Source organism: Neofelis nebulosa, chromosome 17, assembly GCF_028018385.1.
Source record: "Neofelis nebulosa isolate mNeoNeb1 chromosome 17, mNeoNeb1.pri, whole genome shotgun sequence".
Classification (NCBI taxonomy): Eukaryota; Metazoa; Chordata; class Mammalia; order Carnivora; family Felidae; genus Neofelis; species Neofelis nebulosa.
Window position 1 is genome coordinate 44155976 of NC_080798.1, and position 26611 is coordinate 44182586.

Here is a 26611-nt window from a genome sequence, read left to right on the forward strand (position 1 = left end):
GGAGAAGAGATGGTGGGGATCTATAGCCCCCAAGTTCCCTCTAACTGCTGCCACCAAACTTGCCTTCCAAGGGTCTTCTGAGGCTCTGGGTTCCAACTAACGCCTACCCCTCTGGTCGTGGTAGCATTTCTACACAGTTCTTGGCTACTGAATCCTGCACTTGTGAAAAGGGAAACAAGAACCCTTGGGTCTGGCCAAAGAGGCTTCGTGTCCTCAGATTGCTGGTATAGACATGCTAGTGTAGACAGTGACATGTCTCCATTCAGGAATGACTACTTATAAGCACGCTTTATCTTTGTGAAGAGTTGGGCAGATGTTTCCTTTTTTGTCTCTACCGCCGCTTCCAAGTCTAGGCTAGGACTCCTGCCTTACTTCCTCTAGCCCCTGGCGAGGCCAGAGCCTGCTTTTCGGGCATTGAGGCAGGGTTGCGCTTCCTGGTGTCCTTGTGGACCAGGCTGGGTGGAATAATGTGACCAGCTCCATCTGACAGATGAGCTGTGAGTGAAAATGATATGGGTCACTGCGGGGCCAGAGTCCTTAACAGCAGGCGTGAGACCTTCCAGAGTTCTCTCCCTTTGCCACATCTACCTGCAGCATTCAAGATGGTGGCTGCTCCATCAGCCTGGGTCCCAAGGTGAGGACACACGGAGCAGGGCCCCAGCTAACCCACGTGTAGTAGGAATGAAAAGAAAACTTAAGATTATAAACCGCAGCATAGCCCATCCCAGCCTGACCAATAGAGGAAGGCTTCTGGTTTTGTTTCATCAATCCATTTACCAAAAACAAGGCCTTACTGATCAACAGCCCTCAGTTTCCCAGGTATATAACTAGATCCACCCTCCAGACCTAAATCTCTTCAAGAAAGATCTTCATTTTAAATGGCAATAATGATGTTCCTCTGCCCTAAATCCAGACCAGGTAGGGAGCTCACTACCTGGCTCATTCCCATTCTCTCAGGGTATGTTCTGAACAGTCCATTCCCACTCAGGACCATGAGGCATCAGGGAAGCTGAGCCATAATCTTTTAATTTTTAGTGGAAACCATTTCTGCTCAGAGAAGAGGCCACTGCTAGTGATACAAGTAGCAAAGTAAATCCATGGGCATGGGGAAGTAAATCCCCTGAAAACTTCTACCAGGGATCAGTGTACAGGTTGGTTCCAGGGGCCAAGCAAGGCCCACAGGGGACAGGCAGGAGGGAATGTCAAGAGTCCACTGAGGTGGTGCAGATGGAGATGGATACAGCAACCTATGCTTAATGGTTGGGGGTCAGACACTGCCGGGTTGTGCTGGCTGAGCGGTGCGTGCCGGGGCTGGTGCGGGGTGGGGGAGGCCTGGGAGCTTGTGGGGGGGGCTCGAAATCCAGCTCTGATGAGTCAGATGCAGCACTGTGACTACTTGGGATTTCACAGCAAGGTCCTGGGAATTTCCGGGGGTGGAGCCTTTGCTTTCTAGGTGTGTATATTTTAGTGTGGGGGTGTCCTTCTCAAGGGCATTGAGACAGGAAGGTGGTAGGTGGTGGGTGTAGCAAGCAGTAGCAAGGGAGGGAGATGAAGTGGAGAGTCAGAGAGAGCTGCGAGTAGGCATGTGGGAGGCAGAGCCACTCAGATAGTCCAGGCTGCAGGGCCAAGCCCTGACCACAATGACCCACCAAGTCCCAGGAGGCCGGGGAGGAGACGCCGGGAGGAGCAGTTGTGGAAAATGGGCCTGGAGGGAGGATCCAGCGCATTCACTGACAGTTTATCCTGAGTTGGGCTTGTTTAACTTAAATGCTTAGAATGTCCCAGTGGCTTCCCACTGACACCACACAGATCAGGCTAGCCTGGAGCCAGTCTTCTGCTCAGAGCAGGGAGGGCCGAGCGACGCTCTGGATGGCTGAGTGTCTGGGAAGCCCCCTAGTTTGAAGCTCCCTGCACCACCCTCACAGCCAGACAGAAGGTAGACAGGGTGTCTCACCGTGCTTTCTGGTAAAGTTCTGGAGAGAAAATTGCCAGAACAGAGGTCAGCACCAATGAGAAAACACTCTATGCAATTTCAACCTGATTTTACTTTTAAAAATAGGCCCAGTGGGAGGTGCAAGCCACTTGATCCTCATCTGTCCTTCTGCTCTCTGCCCTCAGTCCTGGAACCACCATCCTTCTCGTTCCTTTCCTGTCTCTGGGTCTGCTTCTTCTCAGAGCCTGTTGTTGTCTCCTCCTCCTCTGCCTACCCTGAGGAGCTAGACCTTCCTCTGACTCTTCTCCTCTCTTGGTTGATCCTTCAGGGTCATCTGTTCCCAGGTGTCTCTCCTGATAGATCACCTCTTCCTCCACTGCCCCACCACCAGCTCTATCTCCTGAATCATCCCTGAGGCTCTGGACCTCCTCCATACCATGCCTCTTCCCACCGGACCACAGTTCTACCTCCCTGACCCCTCATATCCATTCCCAGGGGTGTGTCGGGGTCAGGCCCCACCCCTTCCCACTTGTCTCCTTGCAGCTGGCCTCCCTTCTTCTGGTCCACATGGCAGCTACTGGGGTCTTTTAAAACTACACAGTAGACCACATTACTTCCCTGCTAAACTCTTCAGTGGCTCCTGCTGACCCCAGGAAGATGCCCAAACACCTGGCAGGGAAGGGCAGGCCAGACTCAGCATCCTGATCACTCTGCATCGCCTCCTATTTCTGAAGTCCCAGGGGCTGTGCGCAGTTCCCCTCCATACCCTTCTAGGTCTCCATGCCTCTGCTGGGGTTGTTCCCTGGTAGCCACCATCTGTGTGCAGGGATGAGGCCTCAGCAGGGGGCTTGGGGTCAGAAAGTCACAATGATGTTCTGTTTACCAAGTCCCAGCCAGTCCCTGGCTCTATGGCCAGAGGACCTTTGACCTGGATGAAACAGGTCATTTCTCTCTAGACACCTGGCAGTTTCTGTCCATTTACTTATTGCACACATTTGCAGTCTTGCACACCAGAAGGGTGACCAGCCCCTCACATCTTCAGATTTTCCAAGCTAGAAACAGAATTTGATCTTGAGCAATGTTGGCAAATGCCATTCCTCAAAGCAAAAGGTGGAAGTGGTGGTCCTATGGATTGTCTCTGTAGACCAGGGACCCTGCTCTTGTGACTGACACCAGCACTCTGGGAGCTGCTCAGCCCCACCCCTCCTCTACTCCCAGTCCCAGAGAATGCAGGTTTTGCTTTCTAACTCTGAGGACTTTGTCCCCCCTTGCAAGCACTCAATATTTTAGTCCGTCACCTGACTATAGCTGTGTTGGGCACATAGTAGGCAAGTGTCAGCTCCCCACCCCCTGCCCGAATTACTTTCCACCAGTTGTTTGACAGTGCTTGTTTCATAGCATCCTTACCAGCTCTGGGTTTTAAGCAATTAAAACATTTTTCAATAGTTTAGTGGGTAATGATATCTGGTTACATTTCCCAAGATATTTAACTTGTATTCCTTCATTTTTGCGAAGTGTTACCTCAATTATTTCCCTAGGTATCGAAGGAATTTGTATTTTCTCCATAGATTTGGGTGTGTGAGACACGCCCCTCCACTGGCATTCTACTCCACAAGAGGGAGTTCTGGACAGGATCAGACCGCCAGCCCCCTGATGGCTTACTGCGCAGCTGTGTTTTCAAACTTTTAAACCAAGCAGCAGAACCTTTTCTTAAACAATCTCACCCAGCACCTCTTTATATAAAACACTAATCAGCCTACGAGGGGAGGCCTGGAGAGGCAACTCCCACCCTCTCCAGAAACCCCTATCTTACCTGAGGAGGAGCCACTGGGACCCTCTTGATCTTCGTCTGAAGAGGGGGCGCCACTGCAGTCAGGACCTGAAACGAGATGAGCGGTTCACAGAGGTGTCCGGAACTCAACCGACAGCCATCCAGCAGCCCAGAACAGGTGAGCCAGGTACAAAGACCAAGGGGCCCCACCTGCGCCAGAGACTGCGCCACACCCTCCACGTCGCCAAGGGGAGGGTGTGGACCCGGTCCTTGCAGACGAAGTACAGCTAGAGGGGGTGGGGGCTGAGGTTTCTGCGACAAATGTGCACAGGCCTGGGGGTCGGAGGGTTGACAAGTGGGGAGGACTCTGCCTGACGGGCGGGAGGGATGAAACCTCCTCGTGGACAGCTGGACCTGGGCCAGGCCGCTGAGAGTGTGCAGGGTCGGACGGGAGAAAGGCGAATTCAGAGCTCCAGCCTCGGGGCCTGGGTTTGATCTGATAGGCGAAGCTAGAACAATTGGAGTTTTCCCCCAGGAGCTCGTTGTAATCTCCGCCTCGCAAAGATATGTGGGGGTGGAGAGAACTGAACCCAGGCAGCAGAAGATGGAGAGTGGCCACCGGGACCCGGGTCGGGTGGAGGAGAAAGCTGCGTGGAGAGAAAGAGAGGGCTTTCACAGCAGATAAGGGTGAAGATAGGCTGGCCTAGGGGACGCTCAGCAGAGACACTTCGTGACCTCAACAGGGTCTACTTAGAAGATGGTTGGGAGAGCACTCGTGTGAGGGGAGGCCTTGGACAAGATGCCACCGGCTCCCTGTATCTCCTGCTGGCTTGGCCTGAGCATAAGCAGCTCCAGACACAAGCGCCCCACAGGGGGTTGGTAGGCTGGGTCTCGCTCTCTGGTCCCGCCCTGCCCTTCTAACCTCGCCCCTGGCCTCGGGTATTGACCCCACCCTCGACACTCTGGCCCCGCCCCCTCTTCCTAGGCCTCCACGCCCCTCTTGGACCGCGCCCCCTGGTTTGAGCCGCTATTCGGACTCTTTAGTCCCGCCTTCCAGTCCCAAGTCTGGTCCTCGACTTTCCAGACCCATCCTTGGCTCCGGGCCTGGCCTCCTGGACCCGGCCCAGGAAGTTCAACCCCCACCCCGCCAGGCTCCTGGACCCGGCCCAGGAAGTTCAACCCCCACCCCGCCAGGCTCCGTGTGCGGTGCCCCTTGGCCCTCCACCTAATCCAGCCAGTTTGGCTGCCGGGACCAAAGCCCTCTCTACCACTGTGACATGTCGAGGCAACCGTTACTCCCCAGCGCTCCTCTGGACCAGCTTCCATCCTTTATACACACTTAGTTTGCAAATCACCCAAACTGTATTTCAGAAGAATCTGAAATTTAAGTCCCAGTCCCCCTGCCCACAAGCCAAAGATGTTGCAGAAGGGCTGGAAGGAGTGTTTCTTCACTTGGCAGGCAACTGGCTTCCCTCCTGCCTAGGAATCCACATCGAGAACCTTCCGGGTGACCTGGGTTCTAGTCCTGGGTCTGCCATCCGTCTGAGTCTCAGATGCCTCCTTCTTGGTAACACTGGGGGTGGGGGGGGGGTGTCACTCGATGGTCCTGGGCAGCTATGACCAGGACAAATGAGCATGAGATGTTGACAGATTAGGGTGGGAAGAAGGAAGCCGTAGACCCTGGGACATGTGTTCCCCTAGGGGCCCTTTTTCCCATGTGGACACTCTAGCTTGTTTCTTCTGAGTTAACCACCTGGCAGGCATCCCTCCCCACCCGTAGCCTGGGGAGTCCAGCCTGCTGGGAGGTCAGAGGGTGGCCTCCAGGCAGGTCTTGTTTTCTGTCCCTGGGACCTCTGCCTCTTCACCCTCTGTAGGCTGGTGACCTGCATGCACCTCTGTTCACCCTCTTCCTGGGCTGACCTGACCCTAGGCCACAGGCTGACAAGCATCTAGAAGTGGACATGGAGGAGGCAGGCCTCTCCTGGGCCAGCGCAACCAATGCAACTCTCAGCTCCCTCCACGCTCGGATGGGGAGGAGCTCACTCCTCAGCTCCCAAGGAGAAGCTTCTCAAGGAGGCCCTGTGTCCCCAGACATTCTCCAAATTGTCCCCCTCCAGCTACACAACCTCTCTTCCCCACCAGACTCTTGTAAAAAATTCTCTGCATGGTTTTTCAAAATAGAATTAACTGACAGGAACTGACTATCTAGGGAGGGGTTTCCAAGGGGAAATGAAATTACAGGACCTTTTTTTTTCTCAAAACAAAAGAAAAACATGTCAGATCATTGATATTCTCAGCCAGACCTTGTTTTGAAATATGCTCTCCTCTGTCCTTTCACAAACTACAGGCTTTCACCCTCTTTGAAAATAAGATCACATCAAGTCAAGGATTCAAAATGGGAAAAATTCAATCAGAGCCTCCCTCGGGCCAGCTACACATCTCAATACACTCGTAGGCCAGCAGAATCGGCTCCCGCTACAACCCAGCTCAGCATCATCGTTCAAAACGCACCGGTAGGAAATGGTGAAACAGAAGGACCTTTCATCCCCGAGTGAGCGAGGCCTGCAGGGCTGCTCTTCTAGCTCCGGAAGCTGGTGGTGCCTGGGCCGAGTGGAGTCAGGGCCTCTTGTTTAAATAGGCAGCAGGAGTTGGGCAGGGCGAGCCTGGGGGGCGGGCATGGAAAGTGGGCTGTTTACCCAGCACAGCGAGGCAGTGTCTGGGGATCCAGCAGTGGTCCTCAGCACGCGCCTGCCTGCTTGTCCACCAGGAGCCTCTAGCCCACAGGCCTCTAGACCGCAGACCAGCACCTGGGGTGACCTCTGATGGACGTGCAGCTCTAAGTGAGACCATGTCCTTGGATGCTTGGTCCAGGTTCCTGAATACCTCTACCTCTCCTGAGATAATCCCCAGTCAGCAGAACCATTTCTGGAGCTGGATGGACCTGCTCCCTAGTCCAGGAAGGAGTGGTCTCTTCTGGCAGGGGCATCTCTCCAAGCCTCAGTTTCTACTTTCTTTCTACAGTTTCTCCTTTCCTTCTGACTTTAAAGTTCCAGAAATGATCTGTGCAAAGGGCCTGACGCCTTAGGAGGTTGATTTATTTATTCACATGGTAATGCTGGGGCCAAGTATCTTTGATGAGGTTCAAGCCCAGAGATGTTTGGAAACGTTTGCAAAGTCACACAGCCCTCTGGCTGAGTGTCAGGGTCAGCCTGGGACTAGGCTGGGTTGGTGGAATCCCCTTGGGGTGAGGGTGAGAAGCAGCTGCTGGCCTTGGGGAAAGGTCTTGAATGAACTTTGGTGAAGGAGTTACCGTAAACCTCCAGCACCATGGCAAGAGGAGAGGCATGGCTGGACAGGCATACTCACATGGCCTGTCTGCGCACTTGGTGGAGACCTCATTGGCAGGGTGCAGAAGTACCCCAGAGTCACTTCTAGGAATGGCCTGTGAGAGGAGCTGCTCCCCACCAAATCCGTATATTACAGCCCTAACCCCCAAGGTGGCTGTATTTGAGATGAGGCCTCTAAGGAAGTGATTAAGGTTAAATGAAGTCATAAGGGTGAGACCATGATCCAATCAGATTAGTGTCCTTATAAAAAAGACATCTAAGAGATCTCAAGGCCTCACCCATGCATTGGGGAAAGGCCATGTGAAGACTGCAAAGCCAGAAGGAGAGATCTCATCAGAAACCCAATCAGCCAGAACCTTGATCTTGGGTTTCTGGCCTCCAGAATTGTAAGAAAATACATTTCCGTTGTTTAAGCCCCCTAGTCTGATATTTTGTTATGGCAGCCCCAGCAGACTAACACAAGTGGATGGGATTGAGCACGGGGAGCATGGCAGAGGACCAGGAATGAATGCAGAGGCTTCCAGTTCATCCAACTGTATGGGTGCTGAAGTTGCTCACTGGCCATGGGTGGGGTGGGTGAAGGCAGGGTTGTGGTGTTGAGGGACATGTGCATGGATGTGTCCAGGTGGCAATGGGATATTCTGACCCAGAGCTCAGCAGACAGGTCTGGGCTGGAGCAAGACTGGGGAATTATTAGAGTGTAGGTTAAATCTTAGGAGTGGCTGAATTTTGTCAGATCACCTATTCTTTCTTTTTCAACTGGTCCATTCTAATTCCAATGAGTGTTGGATCAGGTTTTGTCTTTCATATTTTTATAAAAAGTCAACCATCCCTTCTCTCTTTTTTGTTGTATAATTGTGCACAAATTCTCCCCAATTTTTAAAGGAGTCTGTTTTCTTCTACTTACCCAGAGCAAGTCTTACTTAGGAGCATAACTGACATGTGATTAGGGTACTCATGCATGGTTCGAATTGCACATTTCTTCCTGAGATTCATCTTATCCTCACTATTTATGATACCAGTTCTTTCATCATTCTTATCCAATTGCAAAAGAACATATCTCCCTTCAGCCTGCTAGATCATTTATCACACCACATTGTAACTAGCAAATGCTGATTTCTTTCTCTCAGAGTTACACTTGAAAGGCACACTGTGTGCGTTCTTTATTTCTAGGCTGAGCTGTTTCTCATCTCTGGAAACTTTTCTTGTATTGTTTCTTTTCTGAGGTTTCCTCATGGTATATACCTCATCCTGTTTATCTTTCTCTCAACTTCTGTAGGGCTGTGACACCATTTCCCATTCCCAGGTGGGTTATGTTTACCTTTGATTGTTGTCTTTTATCTGTATTTCTGGTTTGATGTCTTGCTTTGTCCTCAACATCACTGCTTTCTCTGCTCTATTGTTTCAGTTATCCCAACTACTGCTTCCAGACATGTTTCAATTCTTTTATGGTTTCCACCATGGGATTACAGCCTTCCCCCCCCCCCCCCCCCCGGTTATGATCTGTTCTTGTTAGTAATGTTTTTTGTCACTTTTTTTCCCAGTAAGTTCATCTTATTTGTTCCTGGGTCCTTTCAGATTCCATCATTTAAAAAACAAATGTGTGGACATTTATTGAGGGCCTACTGTGTGCAGACATTGCTGTTCTGCATTTAGCACTTGCAGGGGCCTGCTGAGCTTCTAGGTGCAGCAGAATTCTGCAGTTAGAGCTGCTTTGAGGGAGGTTCTGGTTAACAACCATTTATTCCATCTTGTTCCAAAGAAGATTTAAGATGACTTAAACTTTGTTCTATGTACAATATAATGAGACTTTTTTTTTTTTTTCTAGCAGTGAGGGAATTAGAGTTAAAGGAAAATAAAGGTAGAAAAGGCAAGCAGCAGCCAAGCAGAGATACAAAGGTAGCATGCAGGAAGTGAGAGTGTCTATTCTGATGGTGGCCTCGGTGGGCACAGAAGGGACATATCTTATGACTGTGGCTTCTCCTTTTGATTTCTGATGGTGGTGCTGAAATGGTCCTTTGTTTTAAGTTCTTCCTTGAAAGGCTGCAGCACAGAGGAGGCCCCCCCATGTTATGACTCACTCTGTAAGCCCCCTAGGTGGGAAACATTTACTTAAAATTTTTTTCCCAATAGGGAAGGAATTGAAAAGAAACAGGCAAGATACACGTGACAGTGTGGGCCGGCTGCATGTAAACAATGGGTCAGCAGCCTCCTGCTCATCTTTCAAAAGTTGGTATTGACTGAGCAACTGATCCTCTGTGTATTTCCTGTACCCTGAATCTGATAGTTTCCCTGTTTTGGGGTGGCAAGTATAGTCTGGGAGTGGAAGGCTTCTTGGGGTCTCTCTGTTCCCACAGAACTCCAGAGTGGCCTCATTTCACACCTCTCAGGAAACAGTTTTCCGAGTGACAGATTGATTGGTGTATGGGTGGTTACCAAAAAAGAATCTATTTTATTAGCTGTTTGTCTTGCAAAGTAAGATCGCTTTTTAAAACTTTATCAAAATGTCATCGTCTTGGGGTTTCAGAACGTGCCCTCTGACTTGGAGGGAAGCTCTGCAGATCCCACAGGTGAAGAGCTGTCAGGTCAGGGTCTTACATGCACCCTCAGGTGGTGAGCCCTGGTGTGCCACCCAGCCTGAGCTCTCTCGGGTGGCACGGAGGGCGCTAGGGGCAGCTGGGCACCAAAGGGCTGTTGCCAAATCTCATCCTGATGCCTGAAATGGCTTTTTTTTTTTTTAAATATACCAAGGGAAAATAAAAATCTAGGCATTCATACACATGAGAGACCATGTACAGATAACTTTGCTTTTCATTTTGAAAAGGAAATAGAAAACATTCCACTTACTAATTTTTTTAGAGTAGTATTATTATACAATTAAAAAGTATTTGATTTTCTCTTGGTGGCAGTTAGAGAAGAGAGAAAAGCAGAGGGAGACCGAAAGCAGTGGAGGGGAGGCAGAGAGCGGAGTTCCGTCCCCTGGAAGCTTCAGTGGGCCCAGCCCCCGTCAGTCAGTTGGTCAGTGGGCAGAGGCTCTGTTCTTGGGCCTTCCCATCACCCTCAACCTGTCATGTCCAGAGTCAAAGCCAGTTACTACCAGCTCCGTAGTCCATTTCTGGTCCCTGCAGCTCCTCTTCCCTCCCTCCTCGGGCCTCCTCACTTCTCGCCTGCAGAGTTACATGGCCCGTGGGGCCGTCCACCATGCTCACGTCCAAGCTGGGATCTCTACCACGAACTGCTGAGTTCTCTCTGCCCATTCATTCTGTCCAGTGCCTACAGATCTCCCTCTGCTCACGGAACAAATCCATCTACCTAGCCTGGTTTGGGGGCCCCTGGTGATGAGACCCAGCCTTCCTCAGTCTCACTTCTGCCTTTCCTTCCCTCCCACTGATTTGTTCTCACAGTCTCAACCTCTAGCTTTCATCTTTCCTGGAACATACCATGCTCATTCACGCCTCCGTGCCTTTGCACATGCTGTCCCCAGTGTCCGGAACACCCTCCCCGGTTGGTCCACCTGGCACCCATCCTCTACGGCTCAACTCTACAGCTGTCAGCCCCCATCCCTCAATCGCACACCCACCAGGCATTAGACTCATAGCCTAGAACCCCCTGAGCACTGAGCATAGGGGCCAGTCCCTGAAAGGCACTCAGGGAACCTTGATTGGATTAATACACTGGTTTCTAGCCAGACCAGAATGTCAATTACCGAAAGGTTCAATTCCCTCTGTGTGTAGCAGGTGGCACAGCAGGAGCTATGAGAAAACTTCCCAATTGTTTGAACTAGTGCATCACTTAGGCTGCCTTGTGTAAAGGGAGATTCTGGAATCACACAGCTAGTGTGGCAGAGCCTAGACTCTGTGATTAAGACTTATCTGTGGCCCCATCCTGGCCAGTTTTGACCCCCACATGGCTCTCTAATGCTCAGAAGGGACCCACAGACAGGGAAGGAACCCCCCAGAAGTCTGGGAAGGCTGGTAGCTGCCACCCTTCCCTCTTTGCTGCCACCCTCCTGTGTCCTGGAGACATATGAAGTGGATGGTGCCACTATTTGTCCTTAACACCTGAGTGTGAATCAGTCCATGGATTGTTGTCTTGAACGTCTGACTGGGCAGAGAGCTGGGGTGGCTGGGAAGGTGTGAGCCAGCAGCAGCCAGGCATAGATATTGTTGGGGGGCATCTCTGGGAGTCAGGGGGACCGTGGTCAAGCCCCATCATCTCTCACTGGGTCCTTCAGCCTTGCCTCCACCGTTCGTTTCCACACAGAAGCCAGAATCCTCTTTCTACTTACAAACCCCAGCACCTTCCCAGCTGAAAACACCCCCAGGATAAAACCTATGCCCTGGGTCCACCGTCCTCTCCTGTGTCACTCCTCACCAACCTTATCCTCCCTGCTCGTGCCTCCAGAGCCCTCCTGTTTCCTCCTACAGTCCCTGGTCTCTTTCAAGGCAGGTCTTTGCTCACACTGTCCCATCGCGCTGGAACCCCTGCTCACCTGGCCAGCTGCTCCTCCCCTTCGACCTGAGCTGGAATGTCTCTTTCTCAGGGAAGCCTTCCCAGTCTCCCCTCACATTTATTATTAGGGACTCCCATAGGGAGCACCCATTGCTCCCATCCCTGCCTCTGAAGAGGCTGAGACCAGGGTCACATACCAAACAGTCCTGGCTACCAGTATTCAGACAAGGCTGTGGGGAAGGACAACGTTGGGGGGGTGGGGTGGGAGGAATATGCCCCAGATGCGGCTCCCCAAGGGAGGTGCTGAATCTGGTTCTGGGAAGTTAGGGGCCTCATAGGAGGAGGGGGCTGTCCAAAAGGCAGGCAGGTGTGTGGAATGTGCCTGAACTGTGGCCACGTGGACCCCGTGCTGTAGCCACAGCTGTGGATGAGGACAGGCAGAGGACAAAAGGGGGTCAAGGCCAGAACCACGGGACTCATCCCATTTTTGTCTTGGTGAAGAAAAAGGAGCCAAAACGAGCACTTGGGAGAAGGCAGAAGAACGCAAAAAAGGTGGCTAAAATATAGCCCTGTGTTTTTTTATTTAGTTCTCAGATAATCTTACATTTTTTCGTTTTCACTTAGAATAGCTGGAAAAGGAGGGCCCTACGTGGCAGTCCCTGGATGAGAAAACCATGTGTCAAAGCTGTTGCCGAATCCCTCGCTCTATTTTTACCTTCCTGACACTACCTCTTTGAGCCCTGAGGAGGGCTCCTGGCCTGAGGTGGCCCCAGCTGGCATCCCCAAGGCCAGTGTGGCCAGCCCTCGCTTCGTTCTCCAGAAACCACCAAAAAGCCGGCTATTCACTTCTCTTGAGCAGGAGTAAATGCATTAGACAAATGTTCTCAGGCAAACGTAAAGGATGTGAGCACCAAATTACTCCATGAATTACTTTTGTTTCCTTTCCTCAGTTCCAATTTGGGTTGTTTTGTTGTTGTTGTTATTGTTGTTCACATCAGCACGTTAAAGTTGGACGGTAATTAATGTTCTTAAAATAGAACATCCATGTTCCCAAGTTTAGAAGGAAAAACCACCTGGGAGTGAAAGAACGTGGATGTGTGTGACCTGCTGTTCCACTCGCCACAGAACCTTTTCCAAGCCTCGGTGGGGAGCGCCTGCAGGTGGGGTTTGTGGCAGGACACACCGCGACGGACCACGTCTGCGGCCGTTTTTCATTCTGTTCCCGGCTCGGGTTCAAGGAAACCTTTGACATCCGTGGCCAGGAGCTCTGGGGGTTCACCAACCTCTGATTACATTTCTTTTTTAAAATATTGATGAACAGTCCCTCTATCATTTCGAAACACTGAGGCTGCGGCTGTTGGCTCGGTGCAAGGCCTCCTCAGGCCACAGAGCCTCTCCCGGCACCTCGAGGCTCTGGGACTCTCTTTCAAACGCTGAGAGAAGAAAACAGTCCCTCTGGGTAGGGGAGGGGGAGGTCACTTCAGGATCCAAAATCAGGACTGCCCAGGCTGCAGATGCAGGTTGGGGCGGGGGCGCCCATTCCTACTCCCACTGCCCCGCAGCCTGCCTGATGCCCCACTGCACATCTGGTCACCTTGTCCCTGACATGTCTGCTGCCTGGGATGGAGAATAGTGGGACTGGAGAGGATCACTTCCAGTCCCATAAGGTCCAGAAGAGCTAAGTGCCATCCACCCCATCTTAGAAACACCCACACAGAAGGGCCCTGCAGGCCCAGGCTGCCCCGGAAGAGCTGACTACCACGTGGGGCTGGGTGGCGGTCCCCATGCTCTGGGAGGACTCAGTGCCCAATCAGCTGCTTCTTGCCCACACTACCAGCTTCTCATTGCCTGTCCCCATTGACTGAGGACACCCCCAGCAGCCAGGTATTGACATGGCTTCTGTAGTGACCTTGTCTAGAGGAGAGCATCTCTTTACAGATGGGGTATGTCAGTGATGTCCATGATACCCTGAAGCTCCTGAGTGTGTGGGGCTGAGGCCAAGTTCCTGCCATCATCACACCTCTCCACTCTACAGCGCAGCAGAGCGGCTACTGTTGTCGCCTTTGTACAGACGTGGAAGCTGAAACTCTGAGAGATGAAGCACACTGCCCAAGATCACAGTGGAGGAGGTGGGATTTGAACCCAGATCCATCTGACTCTGAAGCCAGAGCGCTTCTCCATCTACCCTGCCACAGAGTCTCCCGCGCCCACCTCCTGCCCTTGACACGTGGCCTCTGGAAGGGGCCACCCTCAAATACATGCGCCATGGCCCTGGGTAAGGGAGCTCTGTGGCGGTACCAGCAGCTGTGGCGCTTCTTGTCAAGTCCTGCCCAGCTCTGCTGGGGTGCCCCCTTAGTTGGAGGCCCTTGTTGACACGACCCATTTGGACTGCAATTTTATAAGGTAATTATGGATCAGTTTGGTGACCATCAGGCCCTTCTGCTACATCCTGGGAAATGGACCTAACTCTGTTACAGGGTAAATCAGATATAATCAGCTCCTAATTCAATATGGTGGCTCTAAGTAACATTTATCAAGATACAGAAGCTGGTCCTGTGAGATAGCCAACAGTGGTGGTTGGATTAGACTCAGACAAGAAGAACCCATTTGCTGACAGTTTTAAAAATTAAGTGGAAGAGACAAACTTTTCCAGTACTGTACGTTATTACATACACTCGTGTGTTCCAGGCACAGACAAGGGCATCTTTTGGAGTGGCCACCTGCATACCTCAGTCTCATCCTGCCCGTGGCTCATCCTTCAAATCTTGACACAAGTGCCTGGACGCCTGGAACACCTTCCTGTTCAAAAGCCAACATGGGCGATCAGATGGTGGGCAGGGCTGGCTGTTGCTACCCCTTCTGTGCCCGAGGATCCTAAAACTCTTAGCTACAGAGCTTAGGTATATTGGCAGACTTCCTCCCCAGCTCTGAGTGGGATAGAATTTCTCTTTTGCTTGGTGGTTTGGGAGTCACGTAGGCTAAATAATAATCAGATTATTGATTGGGTCATCGTGATTGGATCTGTTACTTTTTGTTTGTTTCTTTGAGAGAGAGAGAGAATGAGTGGGGGAGAAGGGCAGAGAGAGAGAATCTTAAGCAGACTCCACACTCCAATGTGGGATTCAATCCCATGACCCTGGGATCATGACCTGAGCTGAAATCAAGAGTTGGATGCTCAACCGACCGAGCCACCCAGATACCCTGGATCTGTTACTTTTGCATCGGATCGAACTTTATGTCCCCACTTCCTTCCCAACTGCCAGCCGAGTTGACCAACAGCAAGGCCCACACCAGACCCACACCAGACAGTTTTTGCAAACTTACGGAAGCAGTGGCCGCTAAGAGCCGACAATGTTCCATAGACTTCTACCCCAGCCTCCCTTAGCTGTATGGGCCTGCCTTCCAGACCTCTGTGCAAGCTTCAACACCTCTTCACCCACACTACGGCTGGCTGGTGACCTTTGATCCACCAAGTCCCTCATTTGGACTCTCGCCCCCCTGTCTCCTCTCACAGTTGTTAAGGTCTAACTCCTATAATAAATTCCTTATTCCACCACACTTACAGCGATTCTGCCTCCTTGATTGAACCCTGAGTGATAAAGCACCCACCTCTTCAGATAGGCCTCATTTCTCTCCCCTGTAAAACGGGGATGGTGTGAGACATACAGGTTCCAGTAAGGGGGCTGAGTCTGGGTGGTGGGCCTGAACCTGGGACTGACGCCAGCATGTACATTTGTCATAGTCTGCAGACAAGCTTCAGGCCAGCATCATGACTCGGTCGGGCTTTTCATCTTAATACCAGCTGTAGGAGCCCCACAGAGCAGGGCCCTGTGAGGTCAGTGGACACATTTATACTGGTGGCAGAAGATGTGGGGTGTCCCTCCAGTAGTCAGACTGGTTATGGAGCACTGTGGGTGCTCTGAGGGAGTGTTTAAGGCAATGGCTGGTCGGAGCCTGATTGGACGCTGGTGTCTTAGCCGGGAACGCAACCCTAAATTGGAACATCATTCCGCCGGGAAGCCGGTGTGTGCTGAGTTAGGAGGCTTCCAAGAAGCTGCTGAGAAGAGCGAGAATGGCTCTTTGGACAGAAACACACTCTGCTGACTTGCTAGTGAGGAGGCTCCGCTCCCCTGATGACGAACTAGTCCTCCCCCATCGAAGCTGGAGAGTGGATCTGTAGATGCTGTCTCAGGGTGGTGCATCACCTGCTGCCGATGTCCGCGTGGCCCACTCCTTCACTGTACTCAGGTCCCCACTCGATGCCACCCCCTTGGTATAGCCTGTGCCACCCCATGCAAACTTAATGCCCCCTTCCATCACCCTCTGTGCCCTTACCCTCCTCCATTTTTCTTTCCAAAATATAACCACTTAACACATGATGCATTTCCACATGGTCTTTCTTCCTCCACTAGAAGGCGAAGCTCCATGAAGGCAATGCTTACGTCCGTCTTGTCCAGAGCACCCGGAACAGCACCTGGCTCGTAGCAGACACCATTGCAAATTTGTTGCAGGTCAGAATGATCGCCGTGTAAAGAAAAGTGTCCTGATCTCACCTCTACCTGTGTCTTCATTTGTGCTCAAAAACACCACAGACAGCACCCCCAGCCTGGAGGAAGGTTGCTTCTTGGTGTCAGGAAGGCTGGTTTGATCAGTTAAGCACCAAACATGACTGCTCGACATCAGGACTTTAGTCTTTTCTTCTGATCATTACTCTTGATCTTAGGATCTGTAACCATTTGGGAAGTGGATTTGGTGTGATTAAATTCTTTTCTAACCTAATCCTTTATGGAAAACAAAAGTTTTAAATGGAGTGAATTAGAATGGATTTGCTGATGTCTCATCAAATGATGAGATATTCACCCTGGATCATTTTGAAAACTGGTGGCCAGGTATCACGCCCTGAAGAATACTCCACTGGATCTTCCTGTGACGGAGGAGAGAAGGCTCCCATCCTTACAGAGGGCCCGTGATTAGAAGAGTTACACAGGAGTCAGAGGGGCCAAGGCTGAGAGCTGTTGGGAAAGAGAGCTGTCCATGCCCTTTCTCTGCCAGGAAGCACAAGCCCTTCCTGGTAGGGCTGCGCCATGGCCAGGATGGCAGGTAGCATTACAACCCCTGGCATGGTTTCTCTGTTTTCTCTTCGTATCCTCATGACCACAGTTGGGAAAACACAAGAGTGGGTGTGCAGAGAGTGGTGCACAAGGAGGGTCTGGCAAGGGACTTTCGGTAGCCGGACTGTAGGGTCAAGTTGGGGTCTCTCAAGGAGGAGGAGGGAGTCACCTATATCCCTGCCATTGAGGGACTAGCTCCCGGAGGCGGTTGTGTTTGCAGCTCAGTCCAGTACAGAAACCTGGGGGTCATGACAGCAAGAAACAATGTTTCCAAGAACATAACATAGAACAGAAACCTGCCCACCCAAACTGGAAACAAGAGGCACCTTACTTGACCAGACCACTCTAGTCACCTGGAACCTTGTGGGAGGCCCTGTTCTTGACTAGAAGTGGGGAAGCTGTGAGTTTCCCCCCTGTAGCTCCAGTCACAGGGTGCAGACTGGCGAGGTTCGGTGGGCCAAGCCGGGGTAGAACCTGGCTCCTACCCAGATGTTTGGTAACTCTCAGAAAATGGGATTTCCCTCTTCTGCTGATTTGATTTTTAACTTTGGGGATTTATCACTTGTTTAATCTCCAGCTTTTGGGTTCAGACAGCGGGGTTTCTTCCCCCAAGACAGGTGTTTTTTTTTTTATTTTATTTTTTTTTTAAAAAAAATTTTTTTTTTCAACGTTTTTTATTTATTTTTGGGACAGAGAGAGACAGAGCATGAACGGGGGAGGGGCAGAGAGAGAGGGAGACACAGAATCGGAAACAGGCTCCGAGCCATCAGCCCAGAGCCTGACGCGGGGCTCGAACTCACGGACCGCGAGATCGTGACCTGGCTGAAGTCGGACGCTTAACCGACTGCGCCACCCAGGTGCCCCGCAAGACAGGTGTTTTAATGAGGGTTTGTGGCCACAGGCTTGGCTCTCACACCTGCCCTGCATCTTCAGTCTTGCTGGCCTGGCCGGCACGGTTCCCACGCCTCTAGTGGCTGCCCGGCCATGCTCCATGAAAGGAGATGCACAGGGGCGCCTTGGTGGCTCGGCTGGTTAAGTGTCCGGCTTTGGCTCAGGTCATGATCTCACGGTTTGTAGGTTCGAGCCCCGCGTCGGGCTCTGTGCTGACAGCTCAGAGCCTGGAGCCTGCTTCGGATTCTGTGTCTCCCTCTCTCTCTCTGCCCCCTCCCCACTTGCGCTCTGTCTCTCCCTCTCAAAAATAAATAAACATTTAAAAATTTAAAAAGGAGACGCACAGAATCATTCTGTCTGGGAGGCCTAATGGTCGGTCGCATGAATATGGCGGCTTCGTGTAAAGCATGTGGCCTAAGAGGCCTTTTTCTCTTTCAGAATCATAAATAAACATGGCATAGGCCCTGGAGACATGCTGGCTCAGCCACAGGATGGCCTAGCACGGGCACAGCCCCTCATGGTTAAACCTTCACTTCACTCCCCCTCCTTGCTCGGTGCAGTTTGGAGGCTGATGTGGGCACGTGCCCCTCTCCCAGCCGGGCCTTACTTGCGAGTGAAAATCCAGAGACGTCCCTCTTCCCTCAACCCAAGACTCAACAACTAACACAGAAGGAAGGAAAGGAGAACATTCTTTATGCCGGACCCAGTGCCTCACAGCTTATCTCACTCAATCCTCAACCCAGTCCTAGTCTGGGACGCTCTCAGAGGTCACAGCTTTTGCCTTCGGTCAGCAGCAAGGTTGGGATTTGAAGCCCCGGGGTTGTGTCGCTAGAGCCTATGCCCTTAGCTAGCTTGTGATTCTTCCCATGGGGCTCGTTTGATGATTCATTTCTTATTCTATACCCAGAGACAATGAGGCGGAAACCAGAAGAAAAGGGGGCTATTATGATATCACTATTTGCCGTTTACCTAAATTGGATAATAAATCACAGGGCTACTTGAAAAATATACATGTCAACCTCCTGAACGTCTGGTTATCGCTTAGTGACATTTGATGGTATATGGTATAATTAACACTTTCTTATAGAAAATACGCTGTTTCTGTGAAATGGATAAGCGAATGAGAAAGTGAATTTAACCTGGCCCTCCTCTTCCTTGGGAACAGGGCAATAGACCTGTGGTTGTGGGTAGCTGGAGTGCTTGGGCTGGTAGGTGGGCAAGTGTTCCCAGCCCCCTCCAGGCCAGCATGGTGCAGTGGGAGGGGGAAGGCTGGCGCCTAAGTAGCAGCGGGCCCAGCTGAGTGATGCTGCTGATCCCCAAATAACTCTGTGCCCATTCATCAGCCTCAGCATAATTGGGCATCTGCCACTGGCATCTCCAGATGTTTGCCTTGATCAGACGTCGATGCGGTTCAGTGTTTTCATTGAGAGCCTCATAAAAAGCTCTAGCTGGTTGGGGACGCTTATTGTTCATTTTATTTGAGTTCCTTATCATGTGCAAAATGTTCCAGGCACCATTAGGAGACACAAAAGGCTCAGAAAACACAGTTTCAGGGGGCGGAAACTCACCCTAGCGTGGAGGAGACACGGCCACTGAAATTTACAAACATTTGCAGAACACAATCAGCTGTGGTAGGAATGAAAGTTGCTCACAGCAGCACATCAGGGCAGGGGATGGGGGTGGTGGAGACTGAGGATTTAATGCTCGCCTGAGGGAATCTTCTAAAATCAGATGGGTGTTCCAGGCTATTTGTTCATTAATGTGGTCTTCAAATTACTTCTCAGTGAAATTGAAGTATGGGGGCCCAACTTGGGGCAGAAGCTCGATCAGGAGATTAAAGGGGACAGGAATCTTGCTTGAGGTGAAACATTTGAGGTGCAGGTCCAGGCACGTTACAATTATTGCTAACCGTAAATGTGTCTTGGCAAGTTACATTGATTTGCACACAGGTTGCTAAGGGCTTTTAAGGGAAAATAAACCATAGGCAATGAGAACGTCCCCATCAATTTACCAAATTCATGTGTGAGACAGCATCATGGCAGTGAGGGGAACACTGCTCATAGGCATAAATTAATGCTATCTTCCTTGGAAAAAGATAATTTAAATAATCAATAACCTCTTTTGCAAGAATGCTTCGAGAGCATTCCTTTTTAAAAATTGACTTAATTTATTCTCTCCTCTTATCAAAAAAGAATTTGTAGAGATTTATAACAAAAGATACGACAGTGAGGTTATTAAAATAGAAATGGGAAATTAGAAAGCAGTCAGAAAAGAGCATACAAATTTTCTAACTACAATGGCTAACCTGACTTTTGTGACCAACCTCTAAATTTAGCTCTGAGCTTCCTGGAATCCAAGGTGAGAAGGGAAACATAATTAATTACATAGTTCAACTACTAAAATGGACAAACTATGTCAATTCTTGACTAACTTTCCATGACTTTATAAAAAAGAGAGGTAGAGGAAACTTTTGGGAACATGGGGGGATATTTTTTAAATATTGAGAAAGGAAGAGATGGGTTTTGAAACTTTCTTGTGAGAGGCAAAACTTGGGCAACAATGATAGACACTCCCACTAAGATCTGGGTGAACCTGGGATAGCTCGGATTTGACTAGTTGGTTCACTGCTGAATGAATCACTTCGGACCAGGACCCAGGTATTTAGCGTGTCTGGCCCGTCCTCAGGAAGAGGCTGGGTTCCTTTTCTCTGCTCTGCCTAGACAGTGCCTGGTATATTTTGCCCATAAAGAACTCAAACATGGCTCTGTCTCCCCTGGGTTGAGAACCCCAGGCGGGCACGGACAGGGTGCCAGCACCCCTTGGGTATCTGCCAGCTACTAGTAGCCACTCAGTGTTGGAGGATGACAGCTCGGAAGCTAAAAATGGGAAATGTATTCATAAAACAACAAACACCATTTGCAATGTAGTGGGGGCATTTTTTTTGCAACTCCCAGTGACAACAATCGAATCTTCTAGTTTTTAGCTCTCACTGTGGGGAACTTGTGGATGGACCTGCCCAGAAGCAGATGGGCAGTTACGAAGCATTAGAGGGATTAGTCAGCTGTGATTTGGGGCCTCATTTTACAAGGGTCTGCCTTGGCCCTTGTGATGGGGCACTCACCGGAAGGGGTCCCCTTGGGCAGACTTGTGTCAGGTCTCCCAAGGGCTACAGGAGGGACGTGTGGGGGGAGGGGATCTCATGAACAATGCTGACCTGTCTCTAGCCGTGCTCCCAGCTGGCTTTAGGGTGGGATTCCAGCAGGCACTGCGTTTTACAGTTGGTTTGCAGCCGCCTTTCATCCTCAATTACTCAGCGCAGATTCCTGTGCTGCTCTAAAGAGCCTTTGTGTTTCACCATTTTCTTTGAAAAATCCCTGGAGGCCTCATTTTGGTCCCAGCAGGGAATGCCTTTTCTGAGAAATGAAGTCCCAGGCTCTGGCAGGCAGTCTCTGGAGGCCCCAGAGGTCTGGATATGCTGGCAGAGGGGAAGGGTGCGATGCAGGGAGGGAGGAGGGCCATGGCCTGGACATCAAGCCCCCAGGAGGACAGATATATCTGCAAGCAAGACCTGCTTGTGGCAAAGGCAGGGTGTTTGTGTCCCTCATGTCCTACCCACACTGGGTCTGTGCTGGGGGCTTGGCGTCTAAGGTAGGGGGGCGCTGCCTCTGGGCACAGCAGCAGACCTCCTGCCAAGCTGGGAGGCTTTGGATAAGTCAGGTTTCCCCTCTGGGGACTCGGTTTTCTTCATCTCTGAGGTGGGGATTTGAATAGTATGTCAGTCACGCCAGATCAAGGTGTCCTGTCATAGTGCCTGGCTCAGAGCCCGGCACTTGGTGTGGTCATGATTACTGTGCTTGTTATCATTTCCTGGAGCTTGAAGGACCCGCCAGCTCTCTTCCCTAAGTCTCAAGTCCTTGACATTGGTGGGTTCCACCCTCCGAAGAGGAAGCTGAGCTTAGAACCCACTCAGGTGAGCCTCATGGCCTCCGTGACTCTTCGTGAGAAGTAGGGCATCCAGTCCTGCCTGTCCCCTGAGTGCTGTGGGAATCGAGCACTGTGAAGACGCTGGAGAGGCACTTCCCTGCTCCTGACTCTACCTCTGGAGGACTGAGGACAGCACTTAGAGGACCCACAGCTCAGGGCACCTGAGTGGCTCAGTCAGTTAAGTGCTGACTTCGGCTGGTGGTTCAAGCCCCGTGGGCTTCTCGCTCTCTCCTTTCTCTCTGCTCCTCCCCCACTCACGCATTCTCTCTCTCAAAATAAAAAATAAAAGTTAAAAAAAAAAAAAGAAAAGGAAGAAGACCCATAGCTCAGTGGCCGGCACACACAAGTGCCCAGCAAGTGCTGGCGGTGGGAATATAAACTGATTACTCCATGAGGACTATAGGAAGCACAGGGCTGGGGCTGGGGGGTTGGGGGGAGATGCTCCTCGCGGAAGCGGGGAGAGGGAAGCTGGGAGAGCTGAGGGCTGGTCCTTGTTGTCCACGGACCTCAGATGGCCCCACCGACCTGAACACTGTTGGTGTCGTCAGTTCAGATGCCACTGTGAGTTCCATGCACAAATGACGCACGAATTCCCCTCCCCGTCTCGCCACCACCCCCAGCCCCAGGGGTAGGACTGTCCTATATTTTTATACACGAAACCTGGCAGCTCTAAGCGAAGGGGTTAAGAATAAACTGCATAAGCGACTGGATTTAAATCAGCCTGACATCGGACTCCTAAGACTCCTAGAAAGCTGCGAGGGCAGGGGCATCCTCGACTACGAATCCTCACTTTGCCACAGGGTTCAACAGAGAGTCATATTATCTCTCTGCCACTATGAATGGATATACTGGAATAGAGCTTGGGTTTTTTGTTTTTTTAACTCAAAAATTTCCCCAGACATACAGAAGGACTTATAACATAAGCCAGATGAAGGGCCCAACACTCCCGCTACAAGTAGTGTAGGCAAAATAGAGAGAGAGAGAGATAGGCCCCAACCCTATCATTGACAGAGAGAGTGGAGGCAGAGCGAAGCCCGCTGAGGGCAGGAACACGGCACCCAAAATGTCAGGGCGGCAACTGCCCAGACTTTGCAACAGATGCTAGCAAGTTCTGTGTAAGTGAGGAATCAGTTGGGCGTCACTGGCACTGTGGCAGAATGGGAGGTGGCTGCTGCTCAACACGAAGGTGTGAAGTTTGAGAAGCCAGCAGAACGAGACCATGTGGCTGTACTGCTCTGAGGCCAGGATGCCCCTGTGGGCCTGGAGGAGGGCAGTGTCCAGGCAGAGCAGGCCTGCGTGTGGCCTGTCAGGTGGCCAGACCCACAGGGAGGGCCGGCCCAGTCCCCTTCTTCCCAGGCCTGTCCTCCTGCCTGGACCACCTTAGCCCGGTGATCGCAGGTGGGCACAAACTCCTTGGGCACCTGGTATTTGGACACTGCTAGCAGGTTGGAGTGGGGAGCTCCAGTTATGGGGGCCAGGCTGCCTGGCCAAGAGGGGCTCAGAGCTGGGGCCGACCCCCTCCCCCATCCCTTGCCAAAGGGACCACTACAGTTCAGGCTGGAGGCCTAGGCCTGTGGGACCCAAACCAGTCCTTCTTTTGATTCTCTGCTTGGTGCTGCTCCTCACTCCCCAGCAGGCACGAGTGGAGGGGTGGAGACTAGGGGGCGGGAATGGGGGAAGTGGGGAGTGGGGAAAGGATGGGGGCCGCACTGAGGCCAGAATTGAGGTTGGGTGGGTGGAAATGACGATGGATAATAAGCCAAGAAAATGGGGCCTGTGCCCAGCAGTGGAGGACCATGGAGCCAGCATCTACTGCATCCTTGTAAAACTAGCTGGGCCATTAACTCAGTTTTTGACTCTGTGAAATGGAGTTCCTGATGCTCTCCCAGGGGGAAGTGACTGTGAGACCCTGGGATACCGGGGCAGTGAGGCAGCCATGGACAAGTGCTGAAAAAACAAAAACAAACAAACAAAAAAGAAGTGCTGAGGAGTTGGGGGCTAGGAATGGGAATTCAGGAATCTGGATCATTAGGTTTGGAGATGGGGTGGCTGGGAGGCCAGTGTGCCGTAAGCAGAAATGAGGGTATGTAAGGTATTTGGGGACATGATGTGTTTGAGAAGGTTGCAGGCAGCTGGGGTGTGGGCCTGGACCAGGGGGAACCACAGAGGTGGACAGTGGGTAAGGGTCATTTGCATCAGGAAGTTCGTGAACAGCCAAGGGACATTTGCTGAGAAGAGAAGCCAAAGACAGGCTGTGGGGAGGGCTGGCATCTAGAACCGGAAGGAGGAGAGGAGGTAGAAGGATGCTGGGAAAACGCAATGCATGGAGGCTAAGGAGGCAGTGGCAGTCGTTGGGCAGAGCTGTGCCAGATGAGATGGGAGAGCTGCACACCTTCCTGGGAAAGCAATAAGGAAGGGAGGGCACAAAGTACAGATCACGAGGAATGAGTGGATGGCGAGGACCTGGAAGATTTGACTGTCAAGTTACTTCCCCAGCAGCCTGCTAGGAACCATGAGTGCCTGCTGGCCCAATGCCCGGTGCCGAGATACACTGCCATTCCTGGCTGCCAGACACGGTGAGCGGTGGGGGGAGACCACAGCCGGGATGATAGCCCCCAAGTCCCACAAGAGATCAAACCAGTTAATGCCAAATATACATAAAGGGTCAAGATCAGGAAATGCAACAGATTTCCGGCCACATCTACCTCCCAAAATGTAGCTGTGAATCCAGAGGCAAATCGAAAATATTTCTGAATAGTCAAAACGGCTGCCACAGGGCCTCCAATACCAGCATGCTTTGCTTTGTTTTTTTTTTTTTTTTTTTAAATTTTTTTAACGTTTATTTATTTTTGAGACAGGGAGAGACAGAGCATGAACAGGGGAGGGCCAGAGACAGGGAGACACAGAATCTGAAACAGGCTCCAGGCTCTGAGCTGTCAGCACAGAGCCCGACACGGGGCTAGAACTCACGGACCGTGAGATCATGACCTGAGCCGAAGTCGGCCGCTCAACTGACTGAGCCACCCAGGCGCCCCCAGCATGCTTTGCTTTGTAAGGAGACACCCTGAAGCCCTCACTCAGAGCCAACCTGCTTTTACTCATGTATTTATTTATTTGTTATTAAAATTTGTAAGGTTTATTTGTTTATTTTGAGAGAGCGAAAGCACGCGCGAGAGTGCGAGTGGGGGGAGGGGCAGAAAGAGGAGAGAGAGAATCCCAAGCAGGCTCTGCCTGCTGCCAGCACAAAGCCTGATGGGGGGGCTTCAACTCTGGGACGACAAGATCATGACCTGAGCCTAAACAGAGTCAGACGTTTAACCGACTGAGCTACCCAGTTGCCCCTCATTTATTTATTTTTTCAAGATTGTATTTTTGGGGCTTCTGAGTGGTTCAATAGGTTAAGTGTCAGATTCGGTTCAGGTCATGAGCTCCCAGTTTGTGAGTTTGAGCCTCTCATCGGAGCTGGCAGTGCAGAGCCTACTTGGCATTCTTGTTCCCTCCTTTCTTTCTGCCCCTTCCCTGCTTGTGCTTTCTCTCTCTGTCTCTCTCTGTCTCTCTCTGTCTCTCTCAAAATAAGTAAGTAAACTTAAAAAAAAAAAAAAAAGATTTTATTTTTAAGTAATCTCCACGCCCAACATGGGGCTCAAACTCACAACCCCAAGATCAAGAGTTGCATGTTCTTCGACTGAGCCAGCCAGAGGACCCCATCCTACTTTTATTTAACACACAGTTCTGATAAACACTGTTACCTGGTTTCAATTGGGAAAAAAAAATCAAAATCAAGAGAAAAGATACAATGTAAGTGGCTTAGAAAATCTGAACTGTGTGAGATCATCAGGGTGAGGGATTAGCCTGGACAGGCTCCCAATTCCCACTCAAGGCTGATATTCTGTGGTTCTCATATTTTTGTGAGGAGGATCCCCAAGTTAAGAAGACGTTGTGAAATAATGTTCCATCTCCATTGCTTAAGAAGGCAGTGTGTGGTCCATGTCAGGAAGTTGTTCTTTAAAAAGTTCCGGCTATTGAAGAGGAAATGGAGCCACATTTATTGAGCACCTACTGTGTACTCACCAACTTAAGTCTGTTAACTTCCTAACAATCCTACAGGTAACTGTAATCTTTACCATTTTAGGGAAAAGAAAGTAGACTTAAACAGCTGAAGTGATTTGTCCCAGTTTACACTGCCTTCTAATGCTTTTCTCATATCACCCCCCGCTTCCCCCCAGTTCCAGGCAGAGTGCTCCTGCGGACCACCTACTCTCTGACAACAGGTGGGTGGCCTGAGCCTGAGCTCAGGGGCTGCCCTCGAGGGAGGTGGTGATGCTCTCTGTCCAGTCAGCTCACTGTGCGGCCCAAGTTCCCGCCCAGGCCTCCATAGCTTTGGCTACTCTGGGGGGGGTGGGGGTGGGGAACCAGCCCTGCTCCTGCCTCTGATTTCAGGACAAAGCTCCCCTCTCCCTGCGGGTAGACAGTGAGCGGTGAAGTCCTTGTAGCTGGCAGATAAACACATGGCTGTGAGAGCCCCATCACAACCAGTAGTCTTGTGAACCCCATCCTCCAGGGGAATTACTCCCGAAGGACTTTGATGGTGACAGGCCCTGTTTTTCATTCTCTAATCATTCAGAAAAATACATCCATTTCGGTTTATTCAAAACAGTGGAAAATCATTGAGGTTTTTCCTGTGTAAAGGTCAAACTATAAAAAGATAAGTGGACTCAGAGAAACCCAGGCTAGTCATGAAAACGTGGCAGTGTATGAAAATGGATCCAAAAAAGGATTTAATCCTCCTTTGGAAACAGCTCGTAATAATCCCCCTGCCTTACTCTCCACTATGTGTGCATTAAATTCCTGTTTTTAGGCTCAAGGACACGAAGTAAGTGACTTTCAATGTATAGAACAAGGACCGTACGGACCAGGGTCCTGGGTCAGAATCCCTGACCAGCTGCTGCTTGCCAAGTGTGAAAGCTGAAGCAGGAAGCCTCACCTCCCCGGGCCTCAGTTCCCTCACCTGAAAAATGGGAAAGATTTCCTCATTTCCACCCTTTCCTAGAGGTCTAATATACTGCCTGGTAAGGTCCAGGCCGGTGGACATTGAGAAACTTCTACCGTCCTGTCCATGGTT

General features: G+C 51.0%; 1 protein-coding gene and 1 long non-coding RNA gene across 6 annotated transcripts in view; one reads left to right on the forward strand and one right to left on the reverse strand.

The window, feature by feature from the left end:
* The window catches only part of LOC131498789 (uncharacterized), a 35102-nt gene extending 20041 nt beyond the window's left edge, over positions 1-15061 (forward strand). For 2 of the 3 annotated variants that reach the window (XR_009255592.1, XR_009255594.1), the window contains 2 exons: positions 3502-3882; positions 6052-15061. This is a non-coding gene — a long non-coding RNA (uncharacterized LOC131498789). The remainder of the gene's footprint in view (positions 1-3501; positions 3883-6051) is intronic. The other variant, XR_009255593.1, reaches the window with a different exon arrangement.
* SMPD3 (sphingomyelin phosphodiesterase 3) overlaps positions 1-26611 on the reverse strand; it is an 83907-nt gene that overhangs the window by 23342 nt on the left and 33954 nt on the right. For 2 of the 3 annotated variants that reach the window (XM_058706124.1, XM_058706125.1), the window contains exon 2: positions 3747-3812. The gene's annotated coding sequence lies outside the window, so the exon portion shown is untranslated. Of the gene's footprint in view, positions 1-3746; positions 3832-26611 lie in introns of those variants that run through there. The other variant, XM_058706126.1, reaches the window with a different exon arrangement.